The sequence below is a fragment of the Mesoplodon densirostris genome, chromosome 12 (assembly GCF_025265405.1).
Source record: "Mesoplodon densirostris isolate mMesDen1 chromosome 12, mMesDen1 primary haplotype, whole genome shotgun sequence".
NCBI lineage: Eukaryota > Metazoa > Chordata > Mammalia > Artiodactyla > Ziphiidae > Mesoplodon > Mesoplodon densirostris.
In genome coordinates this window covers 33,995,066-34,009,700 of record NC_082672.1, presented here as the reverse complement: position 1 = coordinate 34,009,700, position 14,635 = coordinate 33,995,066, and the positions used below count along the sequence as shown (strand labels likewise).

The 14,635-nt window shown below is 37.9% G+C and overlaps 1 protein-coding gene across 1 annotated transcript in view; it reads left to right on the top strand.

The window, feature by feature from the left end:
• LAMA2 (laminin subunit alpha 2) overlaps positions 1–14,635 on the top strand; it is a 614,367-nt gene that overhangs the window by 209,912 nt on the left and 389,820 nt on the right. The window lies entirely within an intron of this gene.

Here is a 14,635-nt window from a genome sequence, read left to right as displayed (position 1 = left end):
TCAAAAGCGTTCAATTTCTCCATAGCATTTTTTTCCTATGGGTAAGATTTTAGATTCATTCATTGCTTTTCAGCCACAGTCAAACCATGACTTCACCTCTACTAGCTGTGTGATCTTGAATCAGTGACTTAAATTCTCTGTGCCTTAGTTTCATCTCCCATAAATTGGAAACAATAACAATAGTTCTTATTTCTTATGATTGTCAAGAAGATTAAATGAATTATTATGTTTAAAACATTAGAACAGTGCTGACAGACGTATACACTATTGCTTTGTAAGCATTAACTATTTTTGTTTCTCTTGTTATAATAATAGTAACAACAACAACAACAACTATTGAGATTGTTGTTTTTGTTGGTAGTTGTAGTCGTAGTCGTAGTAGCCTCCTCTCAAATACCCAAACCTAGACTTACTGACTCTTTTGGATTCTCTAGTTATATTTCCCCAATCAGTCTCTCTTCAGTATATACGGTCTAGCTCTTTTTTTCCTCCCTGTTTGTATACATCTCTATTTATATTCATGTCTGATATTCTCTCCTCACCAGTTCACACACCTAAAGCTGGTATCATTTTTTATATTCACAGTTTCAGAAAATCCATATTCATACACTATCATGCCCACCTCAACTAATCTAGGGTTATCTCTTTAAACACTTCTGGGGGCAAGTTAGAGTTTTGAAATAAATCTATCACACTCTCTTTTGGCACTATTATTCTATGAATGTATACCACTGCCTCACTATATTTCAATTTCATGTTCAAAAGTATCAGTTTTGGGCGAAAAAAATTCCAAATGGTGCTCTCAGCAGAGATTCCAATCTGCCAAATGACAAGGAGTCAAAAACAGTGAGTCAAACAGCTGTTCAACCTGCTTTGTGCCCAGAGGCATCCAAAGTCCTGGCCAGATTGGCCTGAGGATATGGGAGTAAGGAGGAGTGCAGAGAGACTATATTTGAGTTGAATTTGTATTATTTTTCTCCTGGATCCAGTGTTTACCCAGAACCAATAATTATCTAATATTTATAAAGCTATTCTTTACCTTTAAAAAAATGGTCTAACTCAGAAATTTGTTGAACAATGTAAAATGTACCCAGATAGATATGTAACATATAAGTTACATGTATATCCCCGAAGCATGCTCTCCCTACAATGATGGTGGTTCTCCATCCTTTAGACTGTGTCAACTTACCAACGTGGAACAAACAGACATTCTATTTGTTTGTGTTTAACTGGCTATGCTGTATTAGACATTCACTAAAAACTAACCATTGATGGTGACTTTTAAGAACAACTTATTCAATTTTCTCTGTGACATGCTTTTTTAAGTCTATTTTTCTCTCATTTGAAAGTGGATGAGGTGAGGAACAGAAAGTCAATTCAAAATATTTGATGTAGAATGATAGTATTCAAGAATATGAATTAAATTCAGACCTCTCCTAGAATATCTGCTTCATTTTATATTTTATGCTGTGAAACCTATTACTTTTTGGAATGAACAGGTCCAGCAAAGGTAGGTGATACTCTCCCAAGACTCCCAGATCCACTGGTGACAAAGCTGAGATAAGAATCCAGGTCCCCTGACTCCTAGGTTAGTGTTTCTTTCAGACTGAAGACTGGAAGTCGATTTTTTTTTAAAAGTTGGTAATAGCTAAACTCAAATATTGGTTTAGAAGAGATATAGAGATAGATATGCTGTATCCATTAAAGTAGAAAGATTCTTAATCCTGAGATATCATGATATAGAAGAATGTACATGGGACTGGAAGACTGGGCTCTTCTTCTGGCTCTAGTTTTTGTGGGATGTTGGGCAGGTCACTTAATCTCTGAGTTTGAATTTCTTTAATACATGAATTAGTTTTATATATAAATTGTCCTAAGGCATCTTTCAGTTCTAAAGTAATAGTTTTGGATATCAACTACAATATAACATGTGGGAATATTTTAAATTTTTGGATGCTTGTCTCCAATATTTCCCAGACAAGTGACTATGAAATAAATCTTACTCTCATTAAATTTTAGTTTTAAAATGATTCACTTTTGAGTACCATCTGAAATCTAGTTACTAGGTGCTTATGTTCAGAACTTCCCAGAGAAGTGACATTCAAGTAAAAACCAAATATGTAAACCAGTAAATGCAAAATGATAGTATAAATGCCACAGTAGAAGTGTGTACAGAAAGTGGTAACGTCCCTCTGGGTGAGCCAAAGGAGCCACATTGAGAAGTTGAATTCTTAGAGTACAGGGAAACAGAAACAAAAGTTTCTTAGTATCTCAGAAGTTTCAAAGGCAATATGCAAATTCATGTCCAATATGCCCTATGAGTTAAACTAGGCATATAACAAGAGTTCACCTCCATTGTTGAAGGATATTTTTATTGGTTATAGAATTGTAGGTTTCTTATTGTTTTTTGGCATATTTTATTGTCTTCTGGTTTCCATTGTTTATGTGGAAAAGGTAACTATTTAATAATTGTCCTTTGTGAAGTCTTTTATTTCTTTAAAGATTTTTATCTTTGTTTTTCACTAGTTTTACTATGATGCTCCAGATCTGCACTGCCCAAAACAATCTTTATTAGAGATATATGGTTATTAAATTTATATTTCAATTAATTCAAATGAAATTAAAATTCAGTTTCTCAGTTGCACAGCCACACTTCAAGTGCTCAATAGCCACATGTGACTAGCAGCTACCACACTGGATTGCACAGAATAGATCATTTCTATCATTGCATAAAGTTCTATTGGGCAGTGTTGCTATAGATGATAGCTTTCTATTTTCTGGATTCGGATTTATTTGGTTGGTATATCTGCAGAGTGATGCCTTTCATCAGTTCAAGAACTAATTCAGCCACTAACTCTCCAAATATTGCTTCTTCCCCATTATCTCTCTTCTATAAATATGATTTAGAATAATTTGGAACTTCTCACAATATACACTATGCATCTTACACTCTCTTATTTATAGTCATCCTTTTGGCTTTCTGTCCTTCATTCTAGATATTTTCTTCTTGCTTACTTCCAGTTCATGATGTATCTCTTCAGCTATGTAAAAACTACTATAGAAACCAATCATAAGATTCTTCATTTCATGTATTATATTTTTCAGTTCTAGAGTTTCTCTTTGGTTCACTTAAAATAGTTTAGTATCTAGTTTTATATCAAAATTTTATATACCTATTGAATTTTTAATAATAAAATTATATTCAAATTTTCAATATTATATTTTTATCTCCTTGAGCATAAAGTAACAATTATTTGAGTTCTTATAATTCTAGTATCTGGCCTTTGTGAATATATTTTATTTCTGTTTCATTTGCTGATTCTTTCTTATGCTCTCTTGTATACTCACATTCTTGATTATTTTTGCATATCAGAAGTTGTATTTGAAAAAAGTGTGTGTAGAAATAATTTAGGCCTAAGAAATTATCTTTACCTTATGAGGATTTTCTGATGATTCTGCCAGGCAATGGGAATATGGATCATCTTAATCCAATTTCTGGGATACTTAGATGCCTCAAAGCTGTGCTGAACTCCCAAGACAGCTGATTTAATTCTAGTTTATCCCCATCCTACACTTCCTGTCTTTGAAGTCCAAACTAAAGTGTGTGGAATTTACCTAAGTCTCACCCATACAAGTTCCAGAATCCAACTTTTGTCCTCCTAGTACAGCAAGACTGTCAAAGCACTGCTCAGTCTCTGAGCCATGTCTTCTGAACAGGGAAATGCCCACAGGACAAAAGCTGTCACAATACACTAATTATCTCTATAGACATCAATCTTCTCCTTGATATTGAGAAGTTGATTCTTTATCTTCCTGATAGCTGTCATATGGCTTTACATAAATGTTTTTATATATTTTGTCCAGTTGGTCTAGTTGTTATCATTGACAGTGTTAGCACTAATTATATAATTTACTATAAACAGAAGCATAGTTTCATATGCACTGTTTAAAACCTTTTTATTCTGGAATCATTTTAAATTTACATAAATGTAAGAAGAGGACAGAGAATCCGCATGTCCCTTTTACCCGGCTCCCACTAAGGATAATATCTTACATAATTACAATTCATTTGTCAAAATAAGAAATTAATATTGATACTCTATTACCTAAACCACAGATTTATTCAGATTTAATTCATGTTATCATTAATGCTTTTTTTTTTCTCTCTTCTGGGATCCAAGTTGGGATACTACACTGCATTTATTGCATCATTGTGTCCCCTTAGTCTCTTCTAATCCATGACAATTTCTTAATCTTCTCTTGTGTTCCTTGGCCTTGATCACTTTTAAGAGTACTGGTCAAGTTTTTTGTAACATGTTAATCATTTTGAGTCATGATTAGACTGGGCTACTGGGTTTGGGGGAAGAATACCGCAGAGGTGAAACAACTTTCTTATTGCATCACTCATTTATTTTTATATGCACATCTCCTATTTCCTCCTTATTTGTTTATAAGTTTTACTGTCTTCTAGATAGGATTTTATTTTAGACAATAATATCTAAATATTCACCATGATTTGAAATGTATATTTTTGACTAACCATGGAATGATCATTTGCTTCCAGATCTTCACAATACCCTTTAAATATAAATTTAAGTCAGAGAATAAGAAAAATAAGAGCAGAGTATTTTTAAGACTCACCTGTGCAGCAAGACGTTATGAAATAAACATGTGTCAATTATAACACACTAATTAAGTAATAATGTTTATGTTATAGGTATAGAACATTAATAGAAAATAGTCTTCTGTGACTAACATCAAATCTATTGAGTCTAAGGTTTATTACATTGTTACTTGTCTGTAGAGTTTTGGAGACATGTGCCATAACTTTTGGAACATTCCAAGATATCATATTTCAGGTGAAAAGTACATCATTTTAGAGCTGAAAGATACCTTAGGTAAATACCTTAGGAATTCAAGGATATCATAGCCTTGACTTTGACATCTATATCCAAACTTCAGCACTCTCCTCTGTCCATATTATCACTGGAGACCATTTAGCCTTTCCTTCTGACCATTTGAGTCTTAACAGCATCATCTCTGCTTATTTCTTCCGTTTTATTTGTTGCTACAGCCACCCTCACTTTTTGGCCTCCACCCTCTAGCTTGGTCCATTCTCTGTCCTCCACCTCACATTGCCTGCAAGAGATCAACAAATGTTAGTCATGTGGATTCACCAGAAGCGTAGTATAGGGCACATACCCAGTCCCCTAGATGACTGGGTTCAACTGCATCCAAGAAGGAGAGTAGTCCTGCAGGCTAGCATCCTGGGCTTGCACCCAAAGGGAGAAGAGAAATTTACTGAGCTATGAGATAATCAAGTCTCAGGACTGGCAGAGGAAAAATAATAGAGGGCAATGGAGGCAATGGTCATAATAGTATGGCCTAGTATGTTGTTATCCAGGGTGTAAACAGAAGGATACTTGGAGCAGAACTTTCCAAGAGTTTCATTTTAGAAAGGCGATTTTGTGTCAGCAGTGCCAAGAGAGGGCTCAGCAGGAACCCTGCTTGCCTTGTCTTGAGAGAATGATCCTAAGCTCCAGAATAGTTGTGTAGTATGTAGTAACAGACCGCAGGGGGCCTCCATTACTTTGAGGGCAGCCAAAGACAAAAACTTTGGTGGGTACAGCTGCAAAGATGTACCTCTCCAGCAGCGCCAGAGGGAGCCAATTCCAACCAGAGCTGCTATCAGCCCAAGTGCTGCCTCTGCTGAAAGCACTTGCCCCTGGATGCTATTTAGAACTGCTAACAAGAACCGCCACTTGGAGGCACCACTGTGAACTATGATTGCAGCCATGGCTCCTCCCAAACTTGGCTTTACTTGAAAATCACTGGGGACATTTGAAAGATAGTTATTTCTGGGACCAGGGTTTTTAATTCAGTAGGTTTGGGAAAGGCTCAGGAAGCTCTATGTATATGTTAAACAAGTACTCCTGGTGATTTTGATGCCCCTCCTTTTGGCTCATTGTTCAGATATTTCCAGCTTTCCCAAACCCTGGAGAAGAACAGATCATTAGTTATTTAGGGAAAGTGTATCAGACATTCTAACTCCTTCTAACTGAAGGTAGAGACTTACTTTTCTGACAGAAAATATGATTGACTTTGGTGGACCGAATCTGTGGGTGAGTTTGAGTTTAGTAAATAAACTTTGAGCTGTCACTAAGTTATAGATGGGTAAAGGAGCAGCTGGGAGAGGAGAATCACATCGATAATATTGACAAGAATGGGGCTGTATGGATGGCGCTGCTTTAGGGTTCCTAGAATTAAAATTGTAGTAAATGTGTTTCTGTTATATGAAACTCTTCCCTTTCTGTGACTGGGATTATTGCTTTTAATTTCTTTGGATTGTCACTAGACTGCTAAATAATATTCATAGTTACCATATTATTTTTTTTGCTTCAGTTTCCTCATACAGAGACCTTTAAGTTATTCACATATGATTTCCTCTTATTTTTACTACAACACTTCCCAGCTCTTCGGGACTGCAACTCAGTTGGAACTTAGATTCACTTTGATTCTGCTTTTGAAACATGGCAGGCTTGTATAAATTCCCTGGAGCAGCCATCATTAATTCTTGAAGACACCTTTTTTTCCTTTAAACTGTGTGTAGAGCTTTGATATTATTTTCATTTCCTATGTGACAGAATTTTATATATACAGACAGAATTTTTTCTCCCTTTTTATATCACCTGACATTATGGTGATCCTTAGAATTGCAAATACTGGAGAATGAAGAAACAAACCCAACACTGTGTAAAAAAAGTTTCTGAGAACCTTCTTTGATGTGATATTGTTCACAGTATGACATGATTGCATGTGTGAGTTTGTGTGGAAATGCAGGGATGGAAATGAGGAATGAGCCTTTCTCAATTATCCTTGGAGTTGCTCCCTTAAGGAGAAGCATCAGGGTATCACTAATTTGTATTGGTTTTGAATAGAGATTTAGGGAAATAATTTATGGGGGTTTCAGATTTCCTTCCGCTAAAAATAGTTCTTGCATTGACCAACATGGAGACAGTTAGTATCTGGAGCAACAAGGTGAAAGTGCCTCAATACAGTGAGGTTTATGTGGCTTCCTCCAAAAATACCCCCAGCTTATTTCAATATACGGACCACTTGGAATACACGGAGCACTTGAAATATATTGGAATTACACACACATAAAATCCATAATTCATTTTTTTTCCTTATTTGGATCACTTTTTTTTGACATCTTTATTGGAGTATAATTGTTTTACAATGGTGTGTTAGTTTCTGCTTTATAACAAAGTGAATCAGCTATACATATACATATATCCCCATATCTCCTCCCTCTTGCGTCTCCCTCCCACCCTCTCTATCCCACCCTTCTAGGTGGTCACAAAGCACCGAGCTGATCTCCCTGTGCCATGCAACTGCTTCCCACTAGCTATCTATTTTAAATTTGGCAGTGTATACATGTCACTGCTACTCTCTTACTTCGTCCCAGCTTACCCTTGCCCCTCCCCATAACCTCAAGTCCATTAACTACGTCTGTGTTTTAATTCCTGTCCAGCCCCTAGGTTCATCAGAATCTTTTATTTTCTTTTTTAGATTCCATATATATGTGTTAGCATACAGTATTTGTTTTTCTGTTTTTGACTTACTTCACTCTGAATGACAGACTCTAGGTCCATCCACCTCACTACAGATAACTCAATTTCTTTTCATTTTATGGCTGGGTAATATTCCATTGTATATATGTGCCACATCTTCTTTATCCATTCATCTGTAGATGGACACGTAGGTTGCTTCCATGTCCTGGCTATTGTAAATAGTGCTACAATGAACATTGTGGTACATGACTCTTTGAATCATGGTTGTCTCAGGGTATGTGCCCAGTAATGGGATGGCTGGGTCATATCGTAGTTCTATTTTTATTTTTTTAAAGAACCTCCATACTGTACTCCATAGTGGCTGTATCAATTTACATTCCCACCAACAGTGCAAGAGGGTTCCCTTTTCTCCACACCCTCTCCAGCATTTATTGTTTGTAGATTTTTTGATGATAGCCATTCTGATTGGTGTGAGGTGATACCTCATTGTAGTTTTGATTTGCCTTTCTCTAACAATTAGAGATGTTGAGCATCCTTTCATGTGTTTGCTGGCAATCTGTGTATCTTCTTTGGAGAAATGTCTATTTAGGTCTACCACCCATTTCTGGATTGGGTTGTTTGTTTTTTTAATATTGAGCTTCATGAGCTGCTTGGATATTCTGGAGATTAATCCTTTGACAGTTGTTCCATTTGCAAATATTTTCTCCCATTCTGAGGGTTGTTTTTTCGTCTTGTTTACGGTTTCCTTTGCTGTGCAAAAGCTTTTAGGTTCCATTAGGTCCCATTTGTTTATTATTGTTTTTATTTCCATTTCTCTAGGAGGTGGGTCAAAAAGGATCTTGCTGTGATTTATGTCATAGAGTGTTCTGCCTGTGTTTTCCTCTAAGAGTTTTATAGTGTCTGGTCTTACATTTAGGTCTTTAATCCATTTTGAGTTTATTTTTGTGTATGGTGTTAGGGAGTGTTCTAGTTTCACTCTTTTACATGTAGCTGTCCAGTTATCCCAGCACCACTTATTGAAGAGGCTGTCTTTTCTCCACTGTATAGTCTTGCTTCCCATATCAAAGGTAAGGTTATGATATGGGCCTAGGTTTATCTCTGGGCTTTCTATCTGTTCCATTGATCTATATTTCTGTTTTTGTGCCAGTACCATACTGTCTTGCTTACTGTAGCTTTGTAGAATAGTCAGAAATCAGGGAGCCTGATTACTCCAACTCCATTTCTCAAGATTGCTTTGGCTCTTAGGGGTCTTTTGTGTTTCCACACGAATTGTAAAATTTTTGTTCCAGTTCTCTAAAAAATGCCATTTGGTAGTTTGATAGGGATTGCATTGAATCTGTAGGTTGCTTTGGGTAGTATAGTCATTTTCACAAGGTTGATTCTTCCAATCCAAGAACATGGTATATCTCTCCATCTGTTCCTATCATCTTTAATTTCTTTCATCAGTGTTTTATAGTTTCTGCATACAGGTCTTTTGTCTCCTTAAGTAGGTTTTATCCTAGGTCTTTTATTATTTGTGTTGCAATGGTAAATGGGAGTGTTTCCTTAATTTTTCTTTCAGATTTTTCATCATTAGTGTATAGGAATGCAAGAGATTTCTGTGCATTAATTTTGTATCCTGCTACTTTACCAAATACATTGATTAACTCAAGTAGTTTTCTGGTAGCATCTTTAGGATTCTCTATGTATAATATCATGTCATCAGCAAACAGTGACAGCTTTACTTCTTCTTTTCTGATCTGGATTCCTTTTATTTTCTTTCTTCTCTGATTGCTGTGGCTAAAACTTACAAAACTATGTTGAATAATAGTGGTGAGAGTGGACAACCTTGTCTTGTGCCTGATCTTGAAGGAAATGGTTTCAGTTTTTAAGCATTCAGAATGATGTTGGCTCTGGGTATGTCATATATGGCCTTTATTATGTTGAGGCATGTTCCCTCTATGCCTAATTTCTGGAGGATTTTTATCATAAATGGGTGTTGAATTTTGTTGAAAGCTTTTTCTGCCTCTATTGAGATGATCATATGGTTTTTCTCCTTCAGTTTGTTTTTATGGTGTATCACATTGATTGATTTGCGTATGTTGAAGAATCCTTGCATTCCTGGGATAAACGCCCCTTGATTATGGTGTATGATCCTTTTAATGTGCTGTTGGAGTCTGTTTGGTAGTATTTTGTTGAGGATTTTTGCATCTATGTTCATCAGTGATATTGGCCTGTAGTGTTCTTTCTTTGTGACATCTTTGCCTGGTTTTGGTGTCAGGGTGGTGGTGGCCTCATAGAATGAGTTTGGGAGTGTTCCTCCCTCTTCTATATTTTGGAAGAGTTTGAGAAGGGTGGGTGTTAGCTCTTCTCTAAATGTTTGATAGAATTCGCCTGTGAAGCCATCTGGTCCTGGACTTTTGTTTGTTGGAAGATTTTTAATCACAGTCTCAATTTCAGTGTTTGTGATTGGTCTGTTTATATTTTCTATTTCTTCCTGGTTCAGTTTTGGAAGGTTGTGCTTTTCTAAGATATGTCCATTTCTTCCAGATTGTCCATTTTATTGGCATATAGTTGCTTGTAGTAATCTTTCATGATCCTTTGTATTTCTGCAGTGTCAGTTGTTACTTCTCCTTTTTCCTTTCGAAGTCTGTTGATTTGAGTCTTTTCCCTTGTTTTCTTTATTATTCTGGCTAATGGTTTATCAATTTTGTGTATCTTCTCAAAGAACGAGCTTTTAGTTTTATTGGTCTTTGATATTATTTCCTTCATTTCTTTTTCATTTATTTCTGACCTGATCTTTATGATTTCTTTCCTTCTGCTAACTTTGGGTTTTTTTTTTCTTGTTTCTCTAATTGCTTTAGGTGTAACATTAGGTTGTTTATTTGAGATGTTTCTTGTTTCTTCTGGTAGGATTGTATTGCTATAAACTTCCCTGTTAGAACTGCTTTTGCTGCGTCCCTAGGTTTTGGGCCGTCATGTTTTCATTGTCCTTTGTTTCTAGGTATTTTTTGATTTCCTCTTTGATTTCTTCCATGATCTCTTGGTTATTCAGTAGTGTATTGTTTAGCCTCCATGTGTTCGTAGTTTTTACAGATTTTTTCCTGTAATTGATATCTAGTCTCATAGCATTGTGGTTGGAAAAGATACTTGATATGATTTCAGTTTTCTTAAACACCGAGGCTTGATTTGTGACCCAAGATATTGTGTATCCTAAAGAATGTTCCATGAGCACTTGAGAAGAAAGTGTATTCTGTTGTTTTTGGATGGAATGTCCTATAAATATCAATTATATCCATCTTGCTTCATGTGTCATTTAAAGCTTGTGTTTCCTTTTTTATTTTCATTTTGGTTGATCTGTCCATTGGTGAAAGTGGGGTGTTAAAGTCCCCTACTATTATTGTGTTACTGTTGATTTCCCCTTTTATGGCTGTTGGCATTTGCCTTATGTGTTGACGTGCTCCTATGTTGGGTGCATAAATATTTACAATTGTTATATATTCTTGGATTGATCCCTTGATCATTATGTAGTGTCCTTCTTTGTGTCTTATAATAGTCTTTATTTTAAAGTCTATTTTGTCTGATGTAAGAACTACTACTGTGGCTTTCTTTTGATTTCCATTTGCATGAAATTTCTTTTTCCATACCCTCACTTTCAATCTGTATGTGTCCCAAGGTGTGAAGTGGGTCTCTTGTAGACAACATATGTATGGGTCTTGTTTTTTTGTTTTTTGTTTTTTGTTTTTTTGAAGTACACAGGCCTCTCACTGTTGTGGCCTCTCCCGTTGTGGAGCACACGCTCCAGGCGTGCAGGCTCAGTGGCCTTGGCTCACGGGCCCAGCTGCTCCACAGCATGTGGGATCTTCCCAGACCAGGGCATGAACCCATGTCCCCTTCATCAGCAGGCAGACTCTCAACCACTGCGCCACCAGCGAAGCCCTGGGTTTTGTTTTTGTATCCATTCAGCTTGTCTTTGTCTTTTGGTTGGAGCATTTAATCAATTTACATTTAAAGTAGTTATCGATATGTGTGTTCCTATTACCATTTTCTGAATTGTTTTGGATTTGTTATTGTAGATGTTTTCCTTCTCTTGTGTTTCCTGCCTAGAGAAGTTCCTTTAGCGTTTGTTGTAAAGCTGGTTTGGTGGTGTCGAAATCTCTTAACTTCTGCTTATCTGTATAGGTTTTCATTTCTCTGTCAAATGTGAATGAGATCCTTGCTGGGTAGAGTAATCTTGGTTGTAGGTTTTTCCCTTTCATCTCTTTAAAAATATCCTGCCACTCCCTTCTTGCTTGGAGAATTTCTGCTGGAAGATCAGCTGTTAACCTTATGGGGATTCTGTTGTATGTTGTTTGTTGCTTTTCCCTTTCTGCTTTCAATATTTTTTCTTTGTATTTAATTTTTGTTAGTTTGATTAATATGTGTCTTGGCATGTTTCTCTTTGGGTTTATCCTGTATGGTACTCTCTGTGCTTCCTGGACTTGATTGACTATTTCCTTTCCCATGTTGGGGAAGTTTTTGACTATAATCTCTTCAAATATTTTCTCAGACCCTTTCTTTTTCTGTTCTTCTTCTGGGACCCCTATAATTCGAATGTTGGTGCTTTTAATGTTGTCCCAGAACTCTCTGAAACTGTCCTCAATTTTTTGCATTCTTTTTTCTTTATTCTGCTCCTGGCAGTTATTTCCACCATTTTATCTTCCAGCTCATTTATCTGTTCTTCTGCCTCAGTTATTCTGTTATTGATTCCTTCTAGAATGTTTTTAATTTCAGCAATTGTGTTGTTCATCACTGTTTGTTTGCTCTTTAGTTGTTCTATATTCTTGTTAAATTTTGCTTGTATTTTCTCCTTCTGTTTCCAAGATTTTGAGTCATCTTTACTATCATTACTCTGACTTCTTTCTCAGATAGGTTGCCTATTTAGTCTTCATTTATTTGGTCTTGTAAGTTTTTACCTTTCTCCTCCATCTCTACCATTTTCTTGTCGTTTTTTTTTTTTTTTTTTTTTTTTTTTTTTTTTTTTGATGGGTTGTGCTGTATTCCTGTCAGGCCTGAGACATCCAGCACTGGAGTTTTCAGGCAGCTGGATAGAGCTGGGACTTGGTGCTGAGATGAGGACCTCCAGGAAGCCTCACTGTGCTGAGGTTGTCTGTTAGTCCAGCAGTTTGGACTCAGAGCTCCCACCTCAGGAGCTTGGGTCCAATCTCTGGCCTGGGAACCAAGATCCCACAAACTTCGTTGTGTTTAAAAAAAAAAAAAAAGGAAGAAAGAAAGAAAAAAAGGAGCAGTACAATATCAAAGAATAAAAAACAAAATAAAATTAGAATGATAAAAAATATATTAGAAAAAATTAAACTATAAGTGAAACGACTGCAACAAAGTAAAATAAAACCATAACTGAAAAAAGAAAAGAAAAGAAAAAGTGGGGGTGGAAGCAGGCCAAAAGGAGAGATCACTAAAAAGTATATGAATAAATTAAAATTAGAAAAATAAAAGATTTATTAGAAAAATAAAAATATAAAAGAATCAACAACAGTGAATCAACAAGGTAAAACAGGACCCCAATCTAAAAGAGGAAAAGAGAAAAGAAAAGAAAAAAAAAGCATTGGCTGTGGTAGCAGAATTTATGTAGGGGGTGGAACTTTGGCAGGGGTGGGTTTTTGGGTGGGGCAGGACCTAGGCGGGTTGGGGGGGACTTTTGAGCATGGGGCGGGGCCTAGGCAGGGCAACGTTCAAGCATGGAGCAGGGCCTCTGCTTAGGACCTGCGCAGAAGGGGCAAGGCAGCATGTCAAAAGGTGGGCCTTTGGAGTGTGGAGTTCCAGAGTTTGGCAGTAGGGCCCTGAGTGAGGGTGTGTGGGTGGGGCTTAGGCCCAGACTGGTTGGAGGGGGTCTCCGAATGTAGACATGGGGCCCTGGGTGTGGGTGTAGGGGCAGGGCTTGCGTTCTTCAGAGCAGGAGGGAGGCTCCGAGGGCAGAGGATTAGGCCCGGGAGCCCAACAGGCTCTTCCCTGAGTGAGGGTGTGTGGGTGGGGCTTAGACCCAGACTGGTTGGAGGGGGTCTCCGAATGTAGACATGGGGCCCTGGGTGTGGATGTAGGGGCAGGGCTTGGGTTCTTCAGAGCAGGAGGGAGGCTCCGAGGGCAGAGGATTAGGCCCGGGAGCCCAACAGGCTCTCCTGTGCCTAAGTGGACAGGGAAAGCACTGGCCCCGTTCCCTTCTGTTCCTTCACCCTCCTCTCCCACCATCTCCCACAGGGTCTCCCCTGCCCCTGCTGGACCCCTAGTGGGTGGATCCCGCTGGGTGTAGGAACTCTTTCCCTCCCCCAGCTACCCCTCAGGGTACCATCTGGGATGTCTGGCCTTTACTTTTGCTCCCCCTTCCCTCCCTCCCACTCCCTCAGGACCCCCAAGGCTGGAGGGGACCTCAGTGGGCAGAGGATCAGGCCTGGGATCTCAACAGGTTCCTGGTGGTCCAAGTGGGCAGGGGAAACCTGGCCACATTCCCTTTTGATCCTCTGCCCTCTCAGCGGTTCCCCAATTTCCCCCTGCGGGCATGGGATCCCTTCCCCTCCCCCAGCCGCCCCTCAGGGGTGCCAGTCCAGTCCCACCTCCACTTCTCCTCTCCCTTCACTCCCACAAGCCCCACATCCTACCCATCATTGGGGGTTCCTCCTGTCCCCTTGGGTGTCCGTAGTCCCCCACCAGTGCCTGGTAGGTGCCCTAGTTGTAAGGAGATGCAATTTCCACATCCTCCTAGTATGCTATCTTGACCCCACCCCCCCAAAATCCATAATTCACTTAAGGTATTCACATTGTATTTTAAAAACATGCCTGTGAAATTAAATAAATACAAAATTAAGAAGATTATATTCCTCTTTTCTATTGGTCATTTTATAGACTCCTCCCCACAATATGGTGCCTAGAAAATATCAGTAAATCCTTGTTAAATTAGTACAGTGTTGTTGAAAAATCATGAAGGCCACAGCAACTGAACTAGAATGGAATCTTGAGGAGATAACACCAATTTTTAAGACCTGGTTTTCTCAGCACTGTAGAATAGTATCTTACAGTATGCACTAAAA